At 35.5% G+C, this 23,239-nt stretch overlaps 1 protein-coding gene across 1 annotated transcript in view; it reads right to left on the bottom strand.

Moving 5' to 3' along the window:
- TENM2 (teneurin transmembrane protein 2) overlaps positions 1-23,239 on the bottom strand; it is a 1,369,797-nt gene that overhangs the window by 978,972 nt on the left and 367,586 nt on the right. Inside the window, exon 4 of the mRNA XM_084535365.1 lies at positions 8,569-8,623. The gene's annotated coding sequence lies outside the window, so the exon portion shown is untranslated. The remainder of the gene's footprint in view (positions 1-8,568; positions 8,624-23,239) is intronic.

Genomic DNA, 23,239 nt, shown 5'->3' on the forward strand with positions numbered 1-23,239 from the left:
CCATTTGCTGACAACAAACACAGATTGGGCAAACTACCAGGCAACTCTAACAGAACTAGCAAGGTTAATGGAGCTGCTGCTATAACATATTGTAGATCTAGTAGTGTCAGTGGCGATAGTGGTAATGTTGTAAACACAGTTTGTTTTCCATCTGGTGCGTGGTATATGCCCTTGATAAAAGGGTGCTGCATTATGCAATTTTCTCCCAAGTTTATTTACTCCTAAAAATGTATAATGGTTTTAATAGACATATAGAGAGACGGAAGTTCTGTTTTTAAAGCAGTATAAAATATTTCCTGAATAAGCCTATGGACAATATTAAATAAAAAATATTAAATAAAATACAATATAAAATAAAATTATTAAATATATTAAAAATATTCTTACAATATGCATGGGGACCTTTTTGTTGCGTGTTTTTGTTTATTTGTTCATTTTTGTGAGGACCAAGCCCAGTTCACCTACTTCTGCAGAGAAGTCAAAGTGAATGCTGGCCAAGTTTGGATTGGAAAATAATATTTTACATTTCTATTTCTCCTGCACACTTTACAAATTACTTACAACACCACTGTGAAGCTATCAATAAAACTGTGATGGATCTATGTTCCTATGTTCCTAGGTAAATTAAATCAATGGACAGCCTTCCCTTCATTGCAGTAGATTTCAGATCAGGCCTTGAGAGATCACTGATACAAAAATAAAGTACCTTTCAGCAGCTCTTCGTGCTGATGTGTAGGAGTTGAGAGTCTCATTCAACTTCATCCTGCAGTCTTAAGGATAAACATGGCTGAACATATAGTTTTAATTCTCTTAATCAATGTTTTTAACGAATATTCTGTTGAAGCCTTGATCTGAAATATAATCACTCTTTTCATCAAAATATTTACAAGAGAAAATGAGGGACCTTGAAGATTCATGTTTGAATTGTGCATGGTATCTATGGTTACGATGTATTATAGATGGTAAGGAACACTAACACACTGTGTGAAGTAGAAAGAACTGCAATCAGAAAGAATAAGACAGCCTAAAGGAGATAATACGTAGCCTAGAAAAATGATGTGTATATTGAAGAAAGCTGGTATGGGGGAATAAAGCATGGGGGTGGGGGGAAATGCATGCAAGTAGTCATAAGCTGGCATTGTAAATGTGAAACGGAACTTCTGGAATTGTGAAATGGTCACAGGGACAGGTGTAACCAAAGGTGGCAAGATGCTTAAGAAGGCAGGGCAAGATGGCTTTGCCGATCCTCTGGTTCCAGTCTAGTACTGAGTATGTGTTAAATTACACACGTCTTTCCCTTCGTTTCAGATGCTAGCAGAAGTCCCAGGTCAGGTGCTACTGGGGAGGAATGGCTGTCTTTGTCACCAAGATACCATCTTGGTGAGCCAGTCTTGTCTGCTATAAATCTTGCTAACAAGACTATGAAATGCTGAAAAACAATGAATAACCAAAACGCTTGACATTTGCTGTAAGTCTTCTGAATGGGAATGAAGGGCCTTTTACCTGAAGACTATGCTCTACTAGAAGTATTCAGACAACTGCACACAAAAATGTCCATTAAGTCACCAAACATTGAGTATTAATTTGATTTTAACTTCTCATAGCAATTACCTATTTCTGCTGACAAACATTTTAAATAAACTGTACCGAATGACAGTTCATAAGCATCTACACTTCACAGATAATGCTCAGTTGGATGAGTGAACACCTTTCAAGAAGTACAACAGCTTGTGGATTGTTCAGAGGCAGGAGACAGGGTCTTTTCATAAGAAACTACTACTAATTCTTACTGGTTTTACAGAGAAGGCTATACTTCGCAAGCACAAGATGTTTAGTAGGAGCTTTTCTGATTTAACCACAGAGTACTGCATGAGAAGGGCAAAGGAAATCACAGTGGGTCTTCTATTTTATGGCTTCCCCTGAATCTGAGGAACTCTATTTTTTCTTGAACATGAAAATGCAGAAAAATTATTTCTTAATGACATTAATTATTCTATGTATATACCAACACATTTGGAGGAGATGCAGAATCCACGTTTAAGTTTTAAAATTTATATTGTTAAATTTATTCAGTCCATTATGAGTGATAGACAATTTACTGTAAGAGAGGTAACAAGACATGACCAATGCAAAGATTAATTCCATCCCACGTGAAATACTATCTGTGACCTATGTTATCTCAAAGGTTATACTGCAGAACCATAGCAGACTTGTGAGTTGCCGTTCTAAAATAATTAAAACACAAATCACAGAACTTGTTACACACCAGATCACTGAGCCATTCATTAAATATTAATTTCTGTAAAAGATTTTTTTTTTCCTGAAATAGAAATTTGGTGACAACTTCCTAATTTTCATCAAACCTTAATCAGCGCTTTTCCCCCTCAAGCATTTTATTATGTAGCAGTGGTAAAATATAAACTTTTCAAATTCTGCATTCTCCTCTTCCCTTCTCCCCCACCCAGTGAAACAGAGCTGAAAGAAAAACAAGTTTCAGAGAGTAAACAACACTGTCTTACTAGCCCATATTTCCCACAGGAGAGGGTGAAAAACTGGAGTGTGAAATGACATACTAAAATAAGTAAGTGCAGTTGGAAAGAAAGGGAGAGTTAAAAAGGAGAGAAAAGCTCACGTTAAAAGTTCTCAAATATTCTAGTGTAAAGGGGGAAAAAGAGATATAATGAAACTGCACATGAAACGTGTCTGTGTTCTCTCAAACATTCTGAACACACACAAACAGTAGAAGTTCAAAAATTTAGTTCCATTTAACTATGTATGTATTTTTTTTTATTTTTTTTTCCTCAGAGTTAGAAGAGAAAATCTCAAACAGGGTTTGATGGTTATTATATTCCTTTCTTGATAGAAAGTATCAGATCTGTTTCTGAAGAAGCTTTAGAGAGAAGAATGCAAACCACTTCCTTAACTGGAGGAGCTCAGGATCTTGCGCTCATCCTTCAAACTTAAGTAACCTTTTACTTTACTTTAAATTTTCGGGATTATGCTACATAGACTTGTTTAGATGACTGATTGTGTTTTCTAGTATTTAATCACCATTTAAAAAATAATTTTTGAAAACATTCAATTTCCACTGCTACACCTAGCATAAAAAGTGCCCTCCCACTGAGAGGCTGCCATAAGAAAAGAATTTCCCAACTATTCTAACTCGATGTTACTGACAGCAGCCCTTCCCCCCAGTTCTATGAAAAGTTTTTATAGTGTTATTGCAAAATAATATGAATGTGAATATGGTGTTCAAATGATAGTATGTCATCTCAGACAGATATCAGAGATACAGAAGACATATTCAGGTTATATATACACCAAATATTTATGTTCCACTGCTGTTATTATGTAGCAGTTGCACTAGAAGTGCCAAAAGTCACCAGCAATGATTAGGAGTATACGGCACTGGAGCTATTTAAGCAACTAAGATAAATACACTCATGGTAATAGGTTACTGCTCACACACACAGCATGCATTAGCTTTTGACCTGATAAGCGTGTAGTTTAAAATAGTTAAGACAGAGAAAACATAAATGAGATGTATTATTATTACATAGCAAAATGAAGCTTACCCAGTAACAGGACCCTGACAAACCCAAGAGACAAACCCATAATACCTGAATTCATTAGTACTTTTACTTATCATGTTTCTCTAAACATATGATTATACTAAATAACTCTACTTTTCTCAAAGTATTTGTGCTAGCTGTCATGTCCCTGTGACAATGCAATTGGCTAGGATACCAGTCTGTCCTCTGAAAACCCACTTTCTTTCCCATCCTGCATTCCTGCTTCTGCTTTTAAGCAGGAAATCTACTTCTAGCAATAAGAAGCTTGTGCAAAATAGCTACTGGAAAACAACTGCCGATACCAGGTCTTTTTTTTAAATCAAGGTGATCAGTAATTTGTTGCCTTAAGAATATAAAATATTCCCATTTATTTAAAGCCTCTGGATCTAGGCTATTTGAGCTTGCTCTGTACTTAACAAGTACAGAGGAAAGCATTTCATGACATACGTATCTTTAAAAAAACAAACAAACAAAAAAAAAAAAAACACAACACGCCAACTTTCAGACCCTGCTAATGCTGCCATGGTATCAGACATGGTAACTGTAAAATGTGTTGCCTGTCTATGAATTGAATTCTTCTGGGTACAAAGTTTTTTTATTGTGTGTATACAGCACACAATACAGTCAGGTTTTTTGATACTGAATAGTAATTTCTGTTGCTACAGAAATAATAATTTTATCTATGCCATAAAACAAAGGGAATAGCATCACAAGTGATTATGTTAGGTTATGTTCTAAGTTTTCGTCATTTGATACTGGATATTTTTCTCACATACATGAAAGATTTTAGGTTCACAATACTAATGAAGTAATTATTTGTTTAAAGATTTAAGTTTAGAAATTGAACCAAAAACTAGTAATATTCAGGAAATCAAGACTTTCATCCCACAGTATATTCACAGCAGTCACTGTTGTGATTTCACATCTAAAATATAGCTAAATTCAACTGCAACTGAAATATTTTTAACATTCCTAGTTTTAAAGCTACACAGTATTCCACAGAACTGTGACTTCCCATAGGTAGTCAGTTACTACTTTGCATTTGAACAGCTTTTTCACTGGGTGGAGTAACCACAGATACAAAAATCCCAAGATATTTTCAGAATGCCAATATGAAGTAAGAACGTAAATAATTAACTTTGGTTGTACATATCGGAAGCAAATAGTAGTCTTTGCACTTCTGCTAAAATACTTCCATTACTTAAAAAATAAGTCTTTACGCACAGGTTATCTTAAGATTTCTCTGAAATTATTTCCAAGAGCAAGGGCTGAAAACCAAACCTCAAGCATTTTCATATTTCCATCTACTTCTTATCAATATACTATTTGTTGGGTTTGGTACATACTGATTTCCTTGGCACCTGCATTATTACGTGCCTTCCAACAGGTGTCCAACTTGAACTAAATGAGAGTGACATCTCCAGAGTAAGTTTACGGAAATCTAAATTACTGCACCTCATGCAAATAAACACCATGCTTCATCTACCCTGTAAAATTTGGAATCCATTTTCCATTCCAGGGCTTTAGCTTTCCACTTAAGTTTTTCAGCAGATGGAAGGTGCAACATATTTGTTGGATATTTTATGTTCAGTAAAATATGATGGATATTTTATGTTCAGTAAGTCTACTGTAATAAACGGAAATCCTCTTTGAAATGGGGAAGACATTCCTATGGAGTATGTCGCTTCCAGACAATGTTCTGCTAATTTTTAATGCAATTATTATTTTGATTTACAATTGTTCTGAAGGATATTTTGTTAATCACTTTTCATTTATGCTTTGTTACAAGGAAAATCATCTCTAATTCTATAAAAGGACTATTTTACATTTATTTATTATCGTGATGCATAATTTTACACAATGAAATTGTTTGACCTATAGTAACCACAAGTATTACCTGTGATGTGGAAAGCATTCATATCACACGTTGTTTAGGTTAGTCAAATACTTTCTTTAAGCCAAAATGTTCCTCTTTCCCTTTGTTCAAAATTTTAATCACCAGTATTTTATTGAAACTGGATTTAGATATACATTGTGAACAACAAAGGCATAAACAACATTGCATCTTGTTTTTAAAACTTCTTGACATCAGAACTCCTAATGAGCTTGATGGATCTTATTAACTAAATATTATTAATCATACATTTATTGATCTTTATATATTAAGATTGCTATTAACTATACAGAAAAGAGATTTGTGTTCACAAAACACATTTTTTCTTTTAAAATGGTTTTTTTCTACTTCTTCCTTTAATATTGCATGAAGTCTTAAACTACTTCTTTAGACAACTGTCATTTGTAAAGCAGGTAACACCCAGAATGTATCTCCTTGAGAACTGTACTTTCCAAGGGATAGTGTAATTGCAAATATTCTGTAATATACATATATATTTCTCAGTTTATCTTTGATTCATGGATCAAAAAAATAGTAATTTAATGAAAAACTGTCTAAAGTAAGAACCACGCATCACAAACCTGTCTAGGCTTATAGTCAACTGTATTTTATTCCTTACATAGATAATATCAGGGCTTGATTTTCCAACAGTCCTAATAATCTTACAGATAACTCTGAAATTTACATGCTATCTTTACTTTGATGACCTTGAATAACAAATAGTTATGCATATTTTCAGGATTCCAAACTTGTTCCTCCTGGGCACAAAGATACAAACACTTTCTGTGTGGTTCATAATCATCAACTTCCTTATTTACTCGTTTTTAACTCTGCAGTCCTTTTTGGAGTTTCATGCTGCACCTGGACTTCCTCAGAAAAGGTGTTTGTATAAATATTGCAATAATACTAAATTTTCTTATATAAAAACTTATTTAAACACAGCCTGCATCAGAATTAGTGGGGCCAGCAGGACTAGGAAGTGATTGACCCCTTGTACACTGGTGAGACCACACCTTCAATATCGTGTCCAATTTTGGGCATAACATTTATGACAGACTGAGGAAATTCAGGTTGTTTAGTCTGCAGAAGAGGAGGCTGAGGGGAGACCTCATCACTCCCTACAATTTATGACACTGATTTACCAGATTACTGAAACTGCAAACTAATGTTATCTGTATATCTAAGTGCTACTCATCGAAGAAAGGTCACCGTTTATCCAGTTACATCTACTACTAGATTAAAACCTAAAATTACATCTTATAAGAAACCAAATCATAGAGTCTTAATGAACCAATATTTAAAGACTAATTCAAAGTTTATTCCATCTCATGGAGATGTTCTCCAGATTTTATTGGCTTCAGAGAATTTTAGGGAGCATTTTCACAACAGGCTTGAGATAATTTAGGAATACCAAACACCTGTTCATATTTCCATACTTCTCTCTCCTTTGTACTGACAATATTGACTGTGCGATTGCACAGTAATATCAAACTCAAAACTATTCCTTATTATACAGTAAGAACTGTAGTTATTAGGGTTTCTGAATGAGAGTTTGGGGACAGGAAATTGAGGGGGTACTGGTGATGTTTTATAGTTTGTGGTTTGCTTCCATCCCCCCTGACACACACACACACCAATTGGGCTACTGCACATTTGCAGTTTCCCATATAAGTAGGGAGAAAGAATCCAGGGTCGGAGGTGGGGAAACCAAAGCTGCCATTCTGATTGCAACACAGGCTGAGAATGGTCTATGCCGATCTTGAGACCATACCTAAAGGTATCACTGCCAAGATATTAATGCCTTCATTTCCATATACCATTTGGCATTGATTCACTTTTAATTAGTTTTTGGATGTGATCGATCATGCTTTCAACTACTAGGCACACTACCATATCAAATTTTAGAACCCTTAGAAAAAAAATGTACTACAAAAATATGAACTTCAGAGGCCAGGAGTGGAAAAATAAGCATAGGAAATTTCAATCCCACTTCCTTTGTGTTTCAAACATGCTGTTTTCCAAAGGCACACATGAAAAAGCAAAGTCATGATGCTTTGGCCTCAATGGTTTTTCATCTATTTTCTCACATTGTAGAAGTCTGAGTCCTAATTAGCAGAATGTGGAATCTTGCATTTATTTATTTTTCTGATTTCCAGCATGCGTTAAGGATTTTTTACAAAGAGCAACACTAGAGTGCACACATCCCAACTTATAACCAAAAGGGTCAAAAAGACACTTCTAAGGTGATCAGAGAATGAATTTGAGAGCTTCTCTCTGCCTACCTGAAATCTGAATCCAGATTTGGATTTACAGCCAAATCTGTCATAACTCCCAACCATTCCAGAATATTTTGAAATACAGCTCCTTATTCCATCTGTTGCGGGAATTCAGACGGGTTACATCTGCTCTGTTTTGTAGAGAGCTCTTCTATTGGAACAGGGATGAACACTGCTTTTTGACTCTTTGCACTGACTTCAGAGCAATTAGGTCTCACCCAAATGGATGTGCAAGAGGTAGGGATTTGACTGGGATCCTAGACCTCCTCTGTCTAGTCCTATTAGTAGCAAATACAGTAAAGGGGTGACATCTACAAACAAGGAGCTGCTGAATCCCTTGGCTGGAAAAGATGTGTTCTGTGCCAGAACAACATTCATAATCACAGCCAATAAATGTAAAATGACAAGTGTCCTTAAATTCTGTTCTCTTCTTTAATTAAGTTTCACCCAGTGGTTTGAAAAAAAATCAATAGCACCACATCTTTATGCTTGTTGATCCCATTGTAAACTGAGGTGGTAGGGACTGTTATAGACAACTTCTAAGTGCCTTTGTCCTACAAAGGCTGTACTTTATAACGAAATTTTGCATCTAGCACCAATCTCCACACACACACACAAACGCAAAAAAAATACACCAAGAATTCTCATGTCTGCATGTGTACTGAGTTCATCACGACACTATGCTAAGCTGCAAAAAAATAGAGAAGATTTTTGATGAACTGTTTTGAACATCAAACCAATTAATACAAGTAACAAATTCTACACATTTTTTTCTTCACAATGTTTATATGCAATTTAGATTAAAAAATAATGTCATACTGCTTACCAATCTTTTCTTCTGTTCTCTTCAAGACTGGTGACTATTCACTCATTGAGTAATTCTAAAAAATAAAATAAAATAAAATAAAAAAATATATATAATTCAGGAATACTTATTTTAGGCATCAAGGTCATGTAAATAGTTGCTTTAAATACTCTCAATTCAGCATTTCTCACATGCATTTAAAGATAGCATAGAAAAAAAACAACTGTTGAACAGTGTTCTACACCTTACTGTAAGTTTCCCTATAACCAAAATCACTGTAATGGATTTGAACTTGTGTATGTAATTCAACATCCACTTCTACAGTTGTCTTTATTAAGACTTTATTAAGTACATCACCTACATGTCTGTTCCCTATGGTCTCTGTGCAGTTACGTATCACAATTACAACTATCCACAACTTAGTGTTCCTAAAATTCCTATAATGGAGATGAGAGTTCAGAGTATTAAAAAACAGAGGATGGGGACTGCATACATTCAAGGCAGTCTTATTGCAGTTATGTTTTTCTGGTGCTTTCTACACAGATGTAGACAATGCAGCTCCTGCCTAACACAGTGTATGACAGTTATATCCAAAACAAGTTCAAGATCAAGTTAGAAAACCTCAGAGCATATCCTGAAGACAAAAATAAAAAATAATAAAAAATCCACCTTGTTTCATAGGAAAATCCAAAATATTTCTTTACATTTTGTGACAAAATATCAAATAAATGTACACAAAAATATATATATAATACTGTCCTTATATATCTTTTTTACAACTATTTTCTTTGTTTTCTCTCATTACACAATTTAATTACAGAATTTCAAGGATCAGTTCATTAACAAAAGCTTCATACGCAGCTTAATTTAGCTTGGATTTAGATTGCACAGAGAGCTATCTTTTCTAGCTATCATGAGGGCTTAAGGGAAAGTTTTGATTTATTTTTTAGCCTCGGTGCTCCCCACAAATGGAGAGCTTACAGGAGCTGTTTACAGTGACAAGGAGGCTGGCAACGCTACTTTTATTTCATACAAAAAGGTAAAATAGCAACAACAAAGAAAAGCATTTAAAGAGTAAAATGATTTTGTATACAATACTCTGTTCTGTGGCAATTAAGAGTTTCATTTATAGCAGATTGTTACCAAAGTAGTGCCAACACTATTTATTAATTAAAGGTGTTTTTTCATCATTAGCTCCTTTGTGAAGAAAGTGAGAATTAGCCTACTGTTTCTGGGGAATTACAGTTTTCTAATCATTTTTAAAATGAAGGTGACTAGTTCTGCCACCTATGTGCCCTGCAAACATTCTGCCTCTTATACATGCCAAAAATTCTGACAGCTCCTTCAGACTGTCTATACATTACTTTAAATATTTCTGTACAGATTTTTTATTATTTTGTACATCAACTAAAATCTGTGCTGGTGTTCTTTTAAAGCAACTCTGCTCTTTGCTTTCAAAAGAACATGTTGTTTCATTCCCCTAAAGAAGCTCAGAACATCAAGGAAAATAACATCAAGTGATAGTGGGTTCAAACGTATTTCTAATCTTTACAACCCTTCAGTACTTACATTAAAAAAAAGTGAGGCATAATTTATTTCTGATGAAACAGAGTTGCTCAGCTTTCTGCTAATAGGATCCTCAGGGCAAAAGGGGTAGGGAAAGCACTGATAAAAGAAGAGAGCTTCATTTTACTGTTTTTTGCTAGTCTGGAAACAATAAATTAATAATAGTGTTTACTCTGATTATCGTTGATTTAGGATAAATTGTTCTCATTTAGCAAATGGGGAAATGAAATTCAATGCCCAAGGGACTGAGAATATAAATCTATGCCAATGGCTACAATTGAAGATACATTTACAGACCCATTCTGAATTCCTGGATTAATTCCAGTCATTGATGATAGCAGGGAGGCTGATATCCTAGTACTATTTAACCAGTTTATTGATCCAAGTAGGCGCTCCCTTCCTCATTCCTCTCTTTGCTTCCTCCTCTGCTCTCCTCATGTCTGTCATGACTTATTTTTACTTTATATATATTTTTTAATCCTTGAAGGGTCACTAGCATTTAAGTTTCTCCTCCGTCTTTTGGGGAAAAGAAGGTACAGTTCTTTCTCAGCAGTACACCTATATTTTGATACTGTTCATCTGAAATGCTTCTCTGGCCAATTCTTAATTAATTACAAGTGAAATGTAACAGACAACCTTAAAAAGGCATGCTGTCACATTTAAAAAACAAACAACAACAATAACAAAAAACAGTACTTCTCAGAAGAAGCATCATGAAAGTAACAGAAACACCATTACTCAGCCGAGAAGATAGCCTGAACTAAGTATATTATTAAAAGTGCTTTCATTTTTTTACAGTGTTGCATTATCATCATACTTCCTGTGCTTGGAAATAATGAAAGAGGATACATAACACGGCATTGAAGATGATGGCAAACGGCAAAACCTTCAGGCTAGTATTTTAATTCCTACTATGGAAGTATCACCATTTATTACCACTCATTAAATTTTAATTTAATAGAACATCTTTAAAAGGTCATTTTAAAAACAGGAGTATTGTAGCCAATATTACTGACTAGTTAACTGCTTTGAGAACACAAATCTTCACAGATATGTTGCTTTGAATTATTAAAATATAAATCTGATTAATTTAGCTTATTTTTTTAATATTGCTTTTTGTTGTGGTGACCTTGATCTTTAAAATGACATTCTGTTACTATGATAGTGTTTGACCAAGTATTCATTACCTCACATTTACCGTATTATGAGATGTCATGTACCTTAATGTTTTAGTCGCTATTTTCCTAAGTACTACATTTATCATTAAAACACAGTGTATGGAAACAATGAATGTCAGGAAAAAAAAAAAAAAAATCAAGCCAAAGATTAGTTTAGAAAACAAAAATTGGATACCTAAACTAGCCTCCAGTGTGCCCAGTGGTCATATTCCATTAGCTTACTAATTATCTGATTCTTAACATTCTGTACAAGCTGATGGTGCTTAGCAATCTATTCTGACAAACATTAGTATCAAAATGAGCTTAGCAGAACTAGTGCTTACAGGTGTGCAGGGCATTGCTGCTTCCTACATAAGCCATCAATGCAACTAATGTGGTCCACAGGCCTAGGGAAGTGCTTGTCCCCCTGTGCTCAGCTCTGGTCAGCCTATGCCTTGAGTACTGATCACGGTTTTGGGCCCCTCGTGACAAGAGGGTTCTGAGAAGAGCAATGCAGGGACTAGCGCAGGGACTAGGAAACAAGACCTGTGAGCTGCTGCTGAGGGAGCCGGGGCTGTTCTGCCTGACAGTAGGCTTCAGCAAGGTGCGTGTCAGCCTCTTGTCTCAGGGGTCAAGTGATGGGACACTTGTAACAGCCTCAAGTTGTGCCAGGGGAGAATTAGATTGGGTATCAGAAAGAATTTCTTTACGGAAAGAGTTAAGAAATTGAACAAGCATTGGAACGGGCCACCCAGGGAGGTGATGGAGTGGTGTTTAAGAGATGTGATGCTTAGGAACATGGTTTAGTGGTGGACTTGTGTAAGGTGAGTGGTTGGACTTGATGGTCTTAAAGGTCTTTTGATCTCTCTGTCATTCTAAATGATTCTGTGTTTCTAATAGATACATCTAACACACTTTTTCACGAGTGTGAATCACAAGTGTAGAGAAGATCAATTTTAACCCTTCAAGAATAAAATTTTAAATTGCTGAAACTCAACTTCTTTTTCTGCTAATTTACAGACATACATGTGAGATATAACTTGTTCTGACAGCTTCTCCTTGTTGGTGTGAAGATTGTGCTGACTGACTGCTCTCAGTGGCTTTCAGCACCCTCAATTATGGTTTTCAAATGATTAAATGATGACACAGTGGGATAAATTTGATATCCATCCCAGCAGCTATGTTTTTACTTATGCAATTGCTGGAATTATCTCCTTTGAAAGGTATTCCTTTTTCAAACTTGGATGCTTAACAAAATGATAGAACTATATGCAACAAAAACATTTTTCTAATCCCTCCTGTTAACTTGACCAAAAGAGTGGAAAACACGTTGCTGCTCTTTAGATGAAAAACCAGCTATGACCTCAACTAGACAGAGTATGTACCGTATTGCTGGGCTGGACAGCAGTAGCCAGAAAGCATGTTATTTCCATAAGGAGAAAAATGAAAGACCACAGACAAAAAGTGACCTACTGATGTTACAGAACAAACCCATGGACAGAACATGTAACGTTTAACCTAGAACTCTTATTTCTTGTCCCATCAACAGGAACATACTACCATAAGAATGTTCTTTCAAGTATTTTGATACCTGTTTCTTAAAAATTCAGGACAAATTTCCTAACGGATGACACTATAAGTTTAATCATCTACTTTCGGTGACAACACCTTTTAGAATCCTACTGAGGACTTCATCATCATACCAGGAGGCAGACTGAAGAGTCTCTAAACCACTACATATTCCATTTAGAAACTAGAGTAAACAACATCGAGATTATAAGGTATATATATTATATCTTCTCTTTTAGTATAAGTAACATATTTACAACACTCTGTCGAAAGACCTCTGTCAAAGCAAAGAGACATCCATAACAGATGTATATACCTACCTTTTATCAACTAGTCTTGGTAACACCTTGTTAGCTGCCACTGAGGTCAAAAATCCATGGATCTTTAATTTTCAAATTTTCTCAAGGTTCTAAGCACACACTTCAGTGTCACCAATTTTCAAGGTTTATAGGATTATAGAGTTTTAAATCTTAAGGTCTATACCAATCAGATATTAAGCATTCCTCTATTCAAGTTTTCTCTGAAGATCAATCCAGTAATGAATTCCAGCACAGTAGCAAACTTTAGCAAACTTTTTTTTTTTTTTTTTTTTTTTTTTTTTTTTTTTTTTTTTAAATGCATAGCCAGAGAGTGCCAGGACAGTAACACAGCCTAGCGAATAATTGATACACACACACAGAATGGTCACAGGATACCTTGATTAATAATTTGTTTACTCTGACCAGATTAAAACTCCAGTTAGCAACCTGCTCTCAGAAAGAACTAAGAGGTGTATGAGCTATTCTTATAGTGAACATCTTCAGTACTTAAAACTGAAGGTATTCCAGAGTGCTACAAATAACCTGAGATTCAGTGGAACACACAACTTGAGTTATACTCCTGAAACTGCCTCCACATTTATACTAAAATTATGGTGGACTTGTTATGAAGTGCTTGAAGTGCATATAAAATACGGCTACATCCTACCATTAAATGTCATCTTTAGATGCAAACTTTGCCTACTGTTATTTCATCTTGTAGGTGAAGATAGTAGCTCAAAAGCTATGAAAAGCCTGCTCTAACAAGCTCAGTTTGACAGAAACATCAGATTACATTAAAAACAAAGGATTATTTTTTTTTTGAACACATCCTTCAGACCACATGCTTTGGCTTTAGTGCAAAGAAACATTCAAGCAAATGTGCTTTCATATTATCATTCTGATCTGCACCAGAAATTCAGCAAACTTTTAAAAATCATGGTATGTTAGTACACAAACAGTATAGTTGGTTGAATTTTGACATTCCGGTGACAACAGCAACAGCCTTCACATGATGCATAGCAAATTATACATGACTACCCCTAAAATGTAGAATAGAAACAGAGGTAAAACTTGATCCAGAGAAAAACATGAGATACACTACTTTTTCTGAGGTATTATACTTTTTATTGTCATTATAATGAAAAATCAGGAAGACTGCAGTTCAAAACCTGACTTTTTAAGAGTTCCCTTCAGAGCAAGATGCTTATCTGCACAGCAACATACAGAAAGCAATATGATGAATGAGTTTGACTCTAAACTCATGTCCTCCAAAAAAAAAAGACATTTCTACAATAGCCTCTATACAGAAAGCAGTTCCCTGAACATTGAAGTCCTCAGAATTTTTGCTTAAACCATTTTCGTATTAATCATTATTTTCATAACTTCTTTTAAATGGGTATTTTAAATGGGTATTTTAAAAGGTTGTAGATTTTTGTTGTTGTTTTAGTTTGTTTCTGTTTGTTTGTTTTAAACTCTGACAGCTGGTTATAGTGAACATAGGAATAGGAAGCAATAATTTATATCAGGAAGCAATATGTCTTTTAATATGCAGTTTCCAAACTCATCCTTGTTTGCTATCTACTGTCTATTTTTTAAATAATGCACAAATCAACTCCAGTACCATGGAAATAATCAACACAGAATCAAAACCTGGAGCTTCTACTAGAGCACAAATCAAAAGCTGTTGGAATCCAACAGCTGGAGCCTGTCTCATTATTTCACTGTGCTTTGATGTGCTTTTCAGCCAAGTATCTTAGAGAATTACTCGCAGATATGTCTATCTGCAAATTCTACATTGCTTACACATTACAGTTTCCAACAGAGATAAATACTGTAACTGAGTTCTCATTTTCAAGAAAAAAAAAAAAAAAAGAAAAAAAAAAGAAAAAAAAAAACTTTTTTCTTATCTTCTATTAAGCACAAAGCCCTGTAAATAGAGGAATTGAAAATCAGCTGCAGCTAATAAAAGAATCAAGTTTGTTATTGACTTTGAGCTGGTAGTTTCCACTAGATTATCCATCATACTTTTATTATGTGATCAACAGCCTAATTAATTTTGTACTTGTGCATTTAGGCAGAATACTGTATGTTTCAATGGGGTTTACTATAATCCTGCACCTGCGGCCTCAGAGATTTAGAAAGCTCTCTATCATAAGTTTATACTATGCCTATAATCACGTCAGCTGGAGTATGGTTCCTGCTATTCAGTCTGTTGAAATATAGCAGTATTTAATTTCTGAGGCACTAGAAAATTTGCATCTGTGGATATGTGTCTTTGGACTTTAATCAGATCAAAGTCACTGAGAGATATTAAGAGAGTTAGATACAATATTTTGCTCAGACAGTTTTAGTGGATAAATCAGACACTGTTTTGATTTTCCATGCTTATCCAGGAATATGAACAGATGCAATCATGCTATTGTATAATGAATGTTGATTGCCAACAGTATTTGATTTTGCAACCATTCTGTAGTGATAATTAAAGATAACTTGATATCCTATACAGTGATAGTTAAAGACTGCTTTGTGTGCTTTATTGTATAAATAAATGACAGAGAATGAATGGATTCTCTGTAACTTTATCTGGCATATATTTCAGAGTAGAAAGAAGTCACAAGAGTCTTGATAAAAATATTCAGATGCAAATGAAAGTCTTCATTCCAAAATGTGATATTTATCCTTTTTTTTTTTTTTCCCTGGTTTGTGGCATTTATGTTAAGCAAGGGCTTAATACTTTAAGATGTATTAGCTGTAACTTCTACAAAAGGGACAAAAAATGAAGCGAAATGAAAGCTATATTATCTATGTATCACACTAGGCCTGCTCCAAAGAGTGCTGTAGCCAATGGCAGTCTGTGACTGCAATGAGCTTTGGATAAGGCTCACATGCAGTAGACACATGTACATGTTCATTACACCATTCAGGAACCTTAGGAAGAAAACTTAATCTAAAAGTACTTTTTCCACTAATAAACTTTTCCAAAATTCAGAATTGTGATTTCTTGCCATTACAGTTTTGGCCAGAATTCAATACTCAAGCTAAGCCACATATGAAGTATGAGACAGCAGCAGAGATGGCCATCTTCCCCTTCTCAGAAAGAGCCCAGCAGAGCATGGATAGGCTCAGACTACAGAGATATTTTGAATGAGGCAAAATGACTTGACAGTTCTCCTCTGGCACAGTGGAAGGAATCTGCCATAGCCCTGTATGGTGCAGCAACCATTGCTTTGCTCACATCTAGCATGTTTAATGGGTAGACTCTATGTGAGATGACACAGAAAAGCACCCATATGCCCCTTATTCACTCATGCATGCATTCACTGGCACTGTATCCTCTCTACTCCCTGCAGGCTCAGGAAGGCAAAAATGGCAGAGAAGAAAAAACACCTCCCCTTTGGCACTCCCATAATCAAATCCTTTTCTGACCATTTCTAGACTTTACAGCTTTTGCCTTCTACCTCAGAAGCTGACACGGCCTCAAGCACAATAGCCACTAACATTATGCCCTCCAACCTGGCAAACTGCTATAAGCCAATATGAATCTGAACAGAAAAGCTTGCTTGGGAGCACTGAAAGTCATTTGTGTATAGAAGCATTAAGGAGGATCAGGATCACGGTACAGTGTATCATAACACATTTAATGACTCCCACTTAACAACTATTTCTGTCCCCAGACATGCAAATATTTTATGTAGTCCTTAAGTAACTACTTCAAGCTGCACTGTATACTATGATAGTTGCTATGTACAGCACTAGCTAACTGATGTGCATCCCCAATGCCGATAATGTACATTGCTTTCTCTCTCTAGAATTTTACGTTACACTTTTAATCATAATTCAACAGACAACACAGTGAGCTTCTTAGTTCACTGGTCAATACAGTTACCAGGTGAACTCCCTATAAATGACAGAAGAACTTCCACTGCAGCCATATGTCCTGTTTTAGAAAGCATGTGTGTCAGGTGCTGAAACTTGCCAATTAAATTATCTTCATTCTTGATGTGAGCTCTAGTCACTGAGCATGTTCATCCCTCTGTCCCTCTGTCTCTCCCCCCCCCCCCCCCCCCCCTTAGAACTGCAAGACTAGCTCCTATACATTCTTTTCAGGATCTCTGATAATTTTAAACTGATAATTATTTCTATTTTTCACTAAGAATCAGAAAGATATCTGTGCCTCTGATGTATTTCCACTGTGTATCATTGTGTATGTCAGAAAGATATCAGTTTCCTGCGATCTAAGAAAGCATTTCTGCTGACATTCTTCTTATGACTTTTCATTCCAATTTATAAAGTTACCTGTTGAGGAATTTTTTATGATACCATCTCCTTCCTATAGAGGCTACCACCTAAGCCTTGATTAGTTCACAGGAGATCAAACTCCCTAACAAGTTACTGTCAGTTGCAGTTTTAAGACTAGAACTAGGTCAGGTTTATTACCTACATCAATTCTTTTATGTGGCAAAGCAAAGACAAAAAAAGGATTTTAGACAAAAATAAAGGAAAACAGGACTGAAAGTCTAACTAAGATCTAAAAATGTTTCTTATCTCAAAAGTGAAATGTCACAAATGATTTTTAAATTACCAAATCCCCAAGGCTGGAGCCACGTAGTCTCCAGCTTTGTCTAAGAGACCTTACAGTATTACAGCAGGTTTTTGTTACAGAGATAGCATAAGAGCAGAGTTGTCTGTAATGCGGAATCTCTTAGATATTAGGTCAGCAAAGGCTGGGGAAATGATTTGCTGTTCTTAGGAGGACAGAAATACCTCCTGCACCTATTGATACCTATTGATCTTTTCCAAGTGCTGGGATTGTTCTGGGTGGTTTTGGAGGAGCAACACTGCAGTAAGAAATGACACTCAAAGCTTTATGAAGTTGCTTTGTATCACATTCAGGCACACATTGTTTGGACATTTCATGATAATGCATCACTGTATGGAATCGTTGATGCCTTTCTACATCTGATGTTTTTTCAGTATTATCCCTTTATTGTGGTGTTTTGTTATTTCAGTTTCAGCTAACCTTCAGATCCAGGAAATGCCAACCCATTGCAGCAGAAGAAAGTATCTGTTCAAAAAGTTAAAGCTTGTGATGAAGTTCCAAGGGGTTTCTCTTACTTGAACTGAACTGCCAATCTATGTGACTGTCATTTCCATGTCTGGAACGGAAGCACTCATAAGTACAGAGAATCATAAATGCGTTTTTTAATCTCTTTAAACTCCACCACCACGCAGTTCTGTTGGTTTTAGGCACAGCATCAGTGATGATCACATTTTCAGGCCATCAGCCACTCTCTGCTTAAGCAGAAAGAGTAAATGTGCTTCTCCAAAAGCACCAAGGGGAAGCAAACGATGGCTACAGCTACCATACCCTTGGCTGTAGGGGAGAGTTCTAGTGAATCAAAAAGATACTAAAACATGGAGCTTTAAAAACCTGATGCAGGAAAGTAAGGCAAAAGCTGCTAGGTAACCAGAAATTCCTACTTTGCTAGTGTAATAATCGTTATTAATCCTCCTGTTTGAACCCTCTGAGTTTAGGGATAAGCCATGGCATTAGACGCAGATGTTATTAAGATACACTTTGCAAGAACAGGCATCTCAGGAGAGAACAAGACTTAAGCACATTTTTGGGTCATGTCTCCTCTCCTGTACCCTCCTTATTCCTGCCAGTTTTAATTAATGTACAAGCTCACACAAACATTGCCAGCAAGCATGTGACAAGCAGCCTAAATGGGAAGATTTTCTAGCAGTAATGAAACACATGGAAAGTGGAATGAAATTCAGACAAAGCACCATTATACTGATTTTGCCATCTATATAGTTAATGTTAATTGTTAGACCTATAAAAATCAAGGAAGAGGCTAAATACACAGTATACTGATGTTAGTACATATAAGTAACAGTTACAACCGTTTGAAGAATGTTTTCCCAATTAGGAAAACTTGTGTTTACATATGAATGTCCATTGAATCATTCAGAATGCACATGTGCGTGCATGTGCACAATGCAGAACAAAACGCATGTGTAAACTCAGTTTACAACACTGAAGGACTAATGTTGTGCCCCCATGTCCAACTCTACACATCCAAACAAAAATGGAATATACCCAAAGTTAAAGTCTCGCCACAGATCCTTTCTTTTAGCAGCAGCTCCAGGACTACTATTGATCACCTCCTTCCTCCTGTGAAACAGAGCAAGCCAAGGAGGAGCACAGCTTACCAGTTGTTTTACTAGCAAATGACTGAGAATAGAATCTCAAATCTTTCCCTTCCTGAATAAGCTGCTTGGTTACCTTTCAACCCATGCTAACTTTTTTCTGAAAATCTGGCTTCAAAGCATTAAGAGTTTCAAAAAGGTGGATAACAAGGTTCCTGAGCGACTAGTGAGGCTTCTCTGGGTTATAAGCTCTGTGCCCCAGCCAGAACGAAGTCATTCTTGAGATCTACCATTCCAAAGACTGAATGCATTTTCAAGGAGAAAATGAATTGCAGAAGTCCAAAATGCAGGAGACACCAGCTGGTGGGATGGGATTCCTGCGCCCACTCTGAGGGTATCCCTTACTTAGGAATCTTAACAGACAGCCAGAGGCAATGGGACTGGATGTTGCCCATTTCTAACCCATAGCAATATGAAGAGATGTTTCAGCTTTTGCTTCATTAAGATAAACACATACTCCAAATTTACAAACTTGGAGCCAAAACTCTTGCCTAGAAAAATCAATCAACACCTTCTAGTGTGGCATGCCTAAAGATAACAGCAGAAAGGAGCTTGTTTAAAAAACAACAACAACAACAACAAAAACTTGCATAAAAAGGAGAAATCTTTCAGCAAAAGACCCTTTTTTAAAGGTCCAAAGATGTTTATAAACCTACAGGCATTTGCTCTCAGAATACTTTCTTGCTTGCACAACACATCTCTACTACACCCCATATATACTGCATCTGTATTTACTGTGATGCACTGTTGCACACAAATCACCCCCCATACCCCTCCTCCTCCTATTTTTCATTGAAAGCCTGGAATCCAGCCTTGTATGAGCCTGCAGCACTCCAGATGGGTCAGACAGCTTTGCCAGAAGCCTTGCGCAATACCACAAGAAAATTTTATGGTCCTCTGTTTAAACACTGTGCAGTGAACATGGCTTCCAATTCAAAATAATAATGGCATACAGCACTGCTTTAAGAGATTATCATTTTTGGTGGCATGCAAGAATTATTATTTTTTCCCCCCATTATAACACAAGAGTTGTATTAGCTACTAAAAATGGACACCATACCATAATCAGTCTTTGCTGAGGATGATGTATTCAAAATGGAATTATTGTATTAAGACATTCTGTGCAAGTTGGCTAAATTATGTAATATCAGTCATAGGAGTTCAAAGTTCTGATGAGACAGCAAAACATTAACTCTGTATCTCTATAAATGAAAAAAAGCATGGCAACAGGGGGTCTTCTGACTCCCCTCCTTTCTCTCTCTCTTTTTTTTTTTTTTTTTTTTTGGCTATCACAATGCCTAATTATGAATTAATCATTGACAAATGGTTAGCCCATTAAAAAATTCTTATAAAATCCAAGAACAAAAGAATTGGAAACTGAGTATTACTTATAACTTCAACTAAGGAAAAACAAAGGGAAACCTTTGGAGAAGTTACAGGCAACAATTATAGCCCAATAATTTCCTGGTGCTATTGGATTACCAACTACAAGTGCAATAAATGATTTTTTTTTATGTTTATCTAGGACCAGAAAGAAAAAGAGCATTACAATGACCAATTTGTCATCTTCAAATCTTTTTTCTACTTTCTGAAGAATACAAAACAAACTGTCATTACAGTGAAATTAAAACATGTAACAAATACTCTGTGGTAACTGGCTAACTGGAGATACAGAAAATCAAATACAGTATATCCACCAACATTATTAAGTGCAATGATGGAGCTAAAACATCTTCCAGAATTCCCTAGGTCACAGATTGCTGGAAGCTGAAATTACATGGAAAATTACCTCAGTACCCTGTTTTGATCCTCTCCCTTAAGCATACTGTGTAACTGTTGATGATAGAAAACTATATTAAATGAATGTGTGCTACTACTGAAAATGGCTGGTCTTTTAGTCTATACATTTACATACATAAGAGCTTGCCCTACCTATTCCAGTGGTGCTCCTTCCTAACTAATGACCTATTTAGGCTTGGCATAACAAGTGTCCTTCAGCTTCTAAGCTCTTCTTTAACTTCTCATTCTTAGGTGGTAAGTCTGACCTATGAATTTGTCCTATTCACACAATCACAGAATTGTAGGGGTTGGAAGGGACCTCAAGAGATCATCGGGTCCGACCCTTTCCCCCCTCCCCCCCATCCTACTGATGGTAAGTATCAACAGGAATTATAAATGTATTGAGATTTATTTTTATTTTTAAAAAATCCAATCCTACTTCATTTTTAGTTTATCTATATCAGTCTGGTACTTGTGTTACTTGAAATTATTTCCAACAGGTAATTTCATTTCAAAGAAGCATGCTATGCAAACTGTTTTTGTCTAATTCTTTGTGATAACTGAATTAAACCTACTAATCATTTAAAAGTTGCAAGAGCACTAAATCAAGAAACTATAGTAAAACTTAAAGGGTTTCTGAACACTGAAGATGACTTTGAATCATTACATCCATATTCATGCACATTTTAAGTTAGTTTTATATTTTATATTCTAATTCCTCTCAATCAGAAGTAGATCCGGACAAATCTGGACAGATTTAAGAAATGGAACAAACTCTCTAGAAACTGACACAGTGAGGAAAGCTAAACTTAAAATTATATTGACTACATTTTACGCCTTCTCATCATAAACCTATCCAACATTCTTGTCCTTAGTTGCGTTAGTAATGCACCCATTACTAATATTCCATTGTGCCATTCACCAACTGATGGTGATGCTCTTGCTGTGAATTCTAGCAACAGAAGCAATCAGCAGTAGATTGTCAATATCTCTTATAATTGCAGTATGCAACCATGTCTGGACAAACACCTTTTTAAGGGCAATAAAAACTTATCAGTGCACAGTAAATATTGCAATTTATTTCTGCTACAAGTTAACACTGTAATCTCGATCTATTTCTATGTTTGCACAGAGCTAGATTCGTACATAGAAATAATCCTTTGTTAACTCTAACTGCATACCTAAAAATCACAAACACTTTGTCTGAAAATGTAGTTTTATTAGACTAGTTAGATTGTTCTAATACAGTATTTCCAGATAGAAGTTTTTTTAGCTCTATTAAAAAACAAAACAAATCAAAAAAACTTCTACACCAACATCTGCAATGTGGGCACAAATATTTTAAGTAATGCAGATTTAGTAGGAGAGATGAGAAAGATTTACTGCCACTTCAAACACTGACTTTGTCACAGTATGCTCTGCCATCAGAAGACATAGCCAGAGCTACATACTAATTACAAGCTATGTAATTTATGGGTATTTGAAACATGACATCACTTGAGAGTCTAAACCTAAGTATTCTTTGTTAAGCTTTGCTTTTACATAATACATTTCTCATATATGAGACTGACAATAGAAATAATATTTTGACACAAAGATCAAACTGCTTAATATTACCACACATTTATCTATTAATACCCTCAAACCACTTTTGTTTATATTATCCAGCTGCAAGAAAAAACAGACCAAAGGATCATGACTGCAATACTACGATCAGGTTTTAATGTGAAGTAACACACACACAAATGGAGAACTAAGGTTGGTCTATTTCATAACTAATGACTGAAAACTTCACTTACTATGTTTCAATGAAGAACAGTTAAAGACATAATTTAACTTAACCACACCTAAATTTCACCACAGCTCTTCATAAGAATGGTAATATTACAATTCCAGTACAGAATATCAACTAGAAACAACAAAAACAAAGTGGAATAAGCTTATTTCTAAGTTAATCATACATTTCTACAAATAAAACATAGAAGCAAACAATCTTAGTGAACAATCAAAAATTAGACTAGATATATTGTTAAATTTCTAACTTGGAAAATAATACATAAATAATACCTGATTACACAGACATTTTGACAAAATGGATTATCATTCTTC

Source organism: Aythya ferina (assembly GCF_964211825.1).
Source record: "Aythya ferina genome assembly, chromosome: 14".
NCBI classification, from domain to species: Eukaryota; Metazoa; Chordata; class Aves; order Anseriformes; family Anatidae; genus Aythya; species Aythya ferina.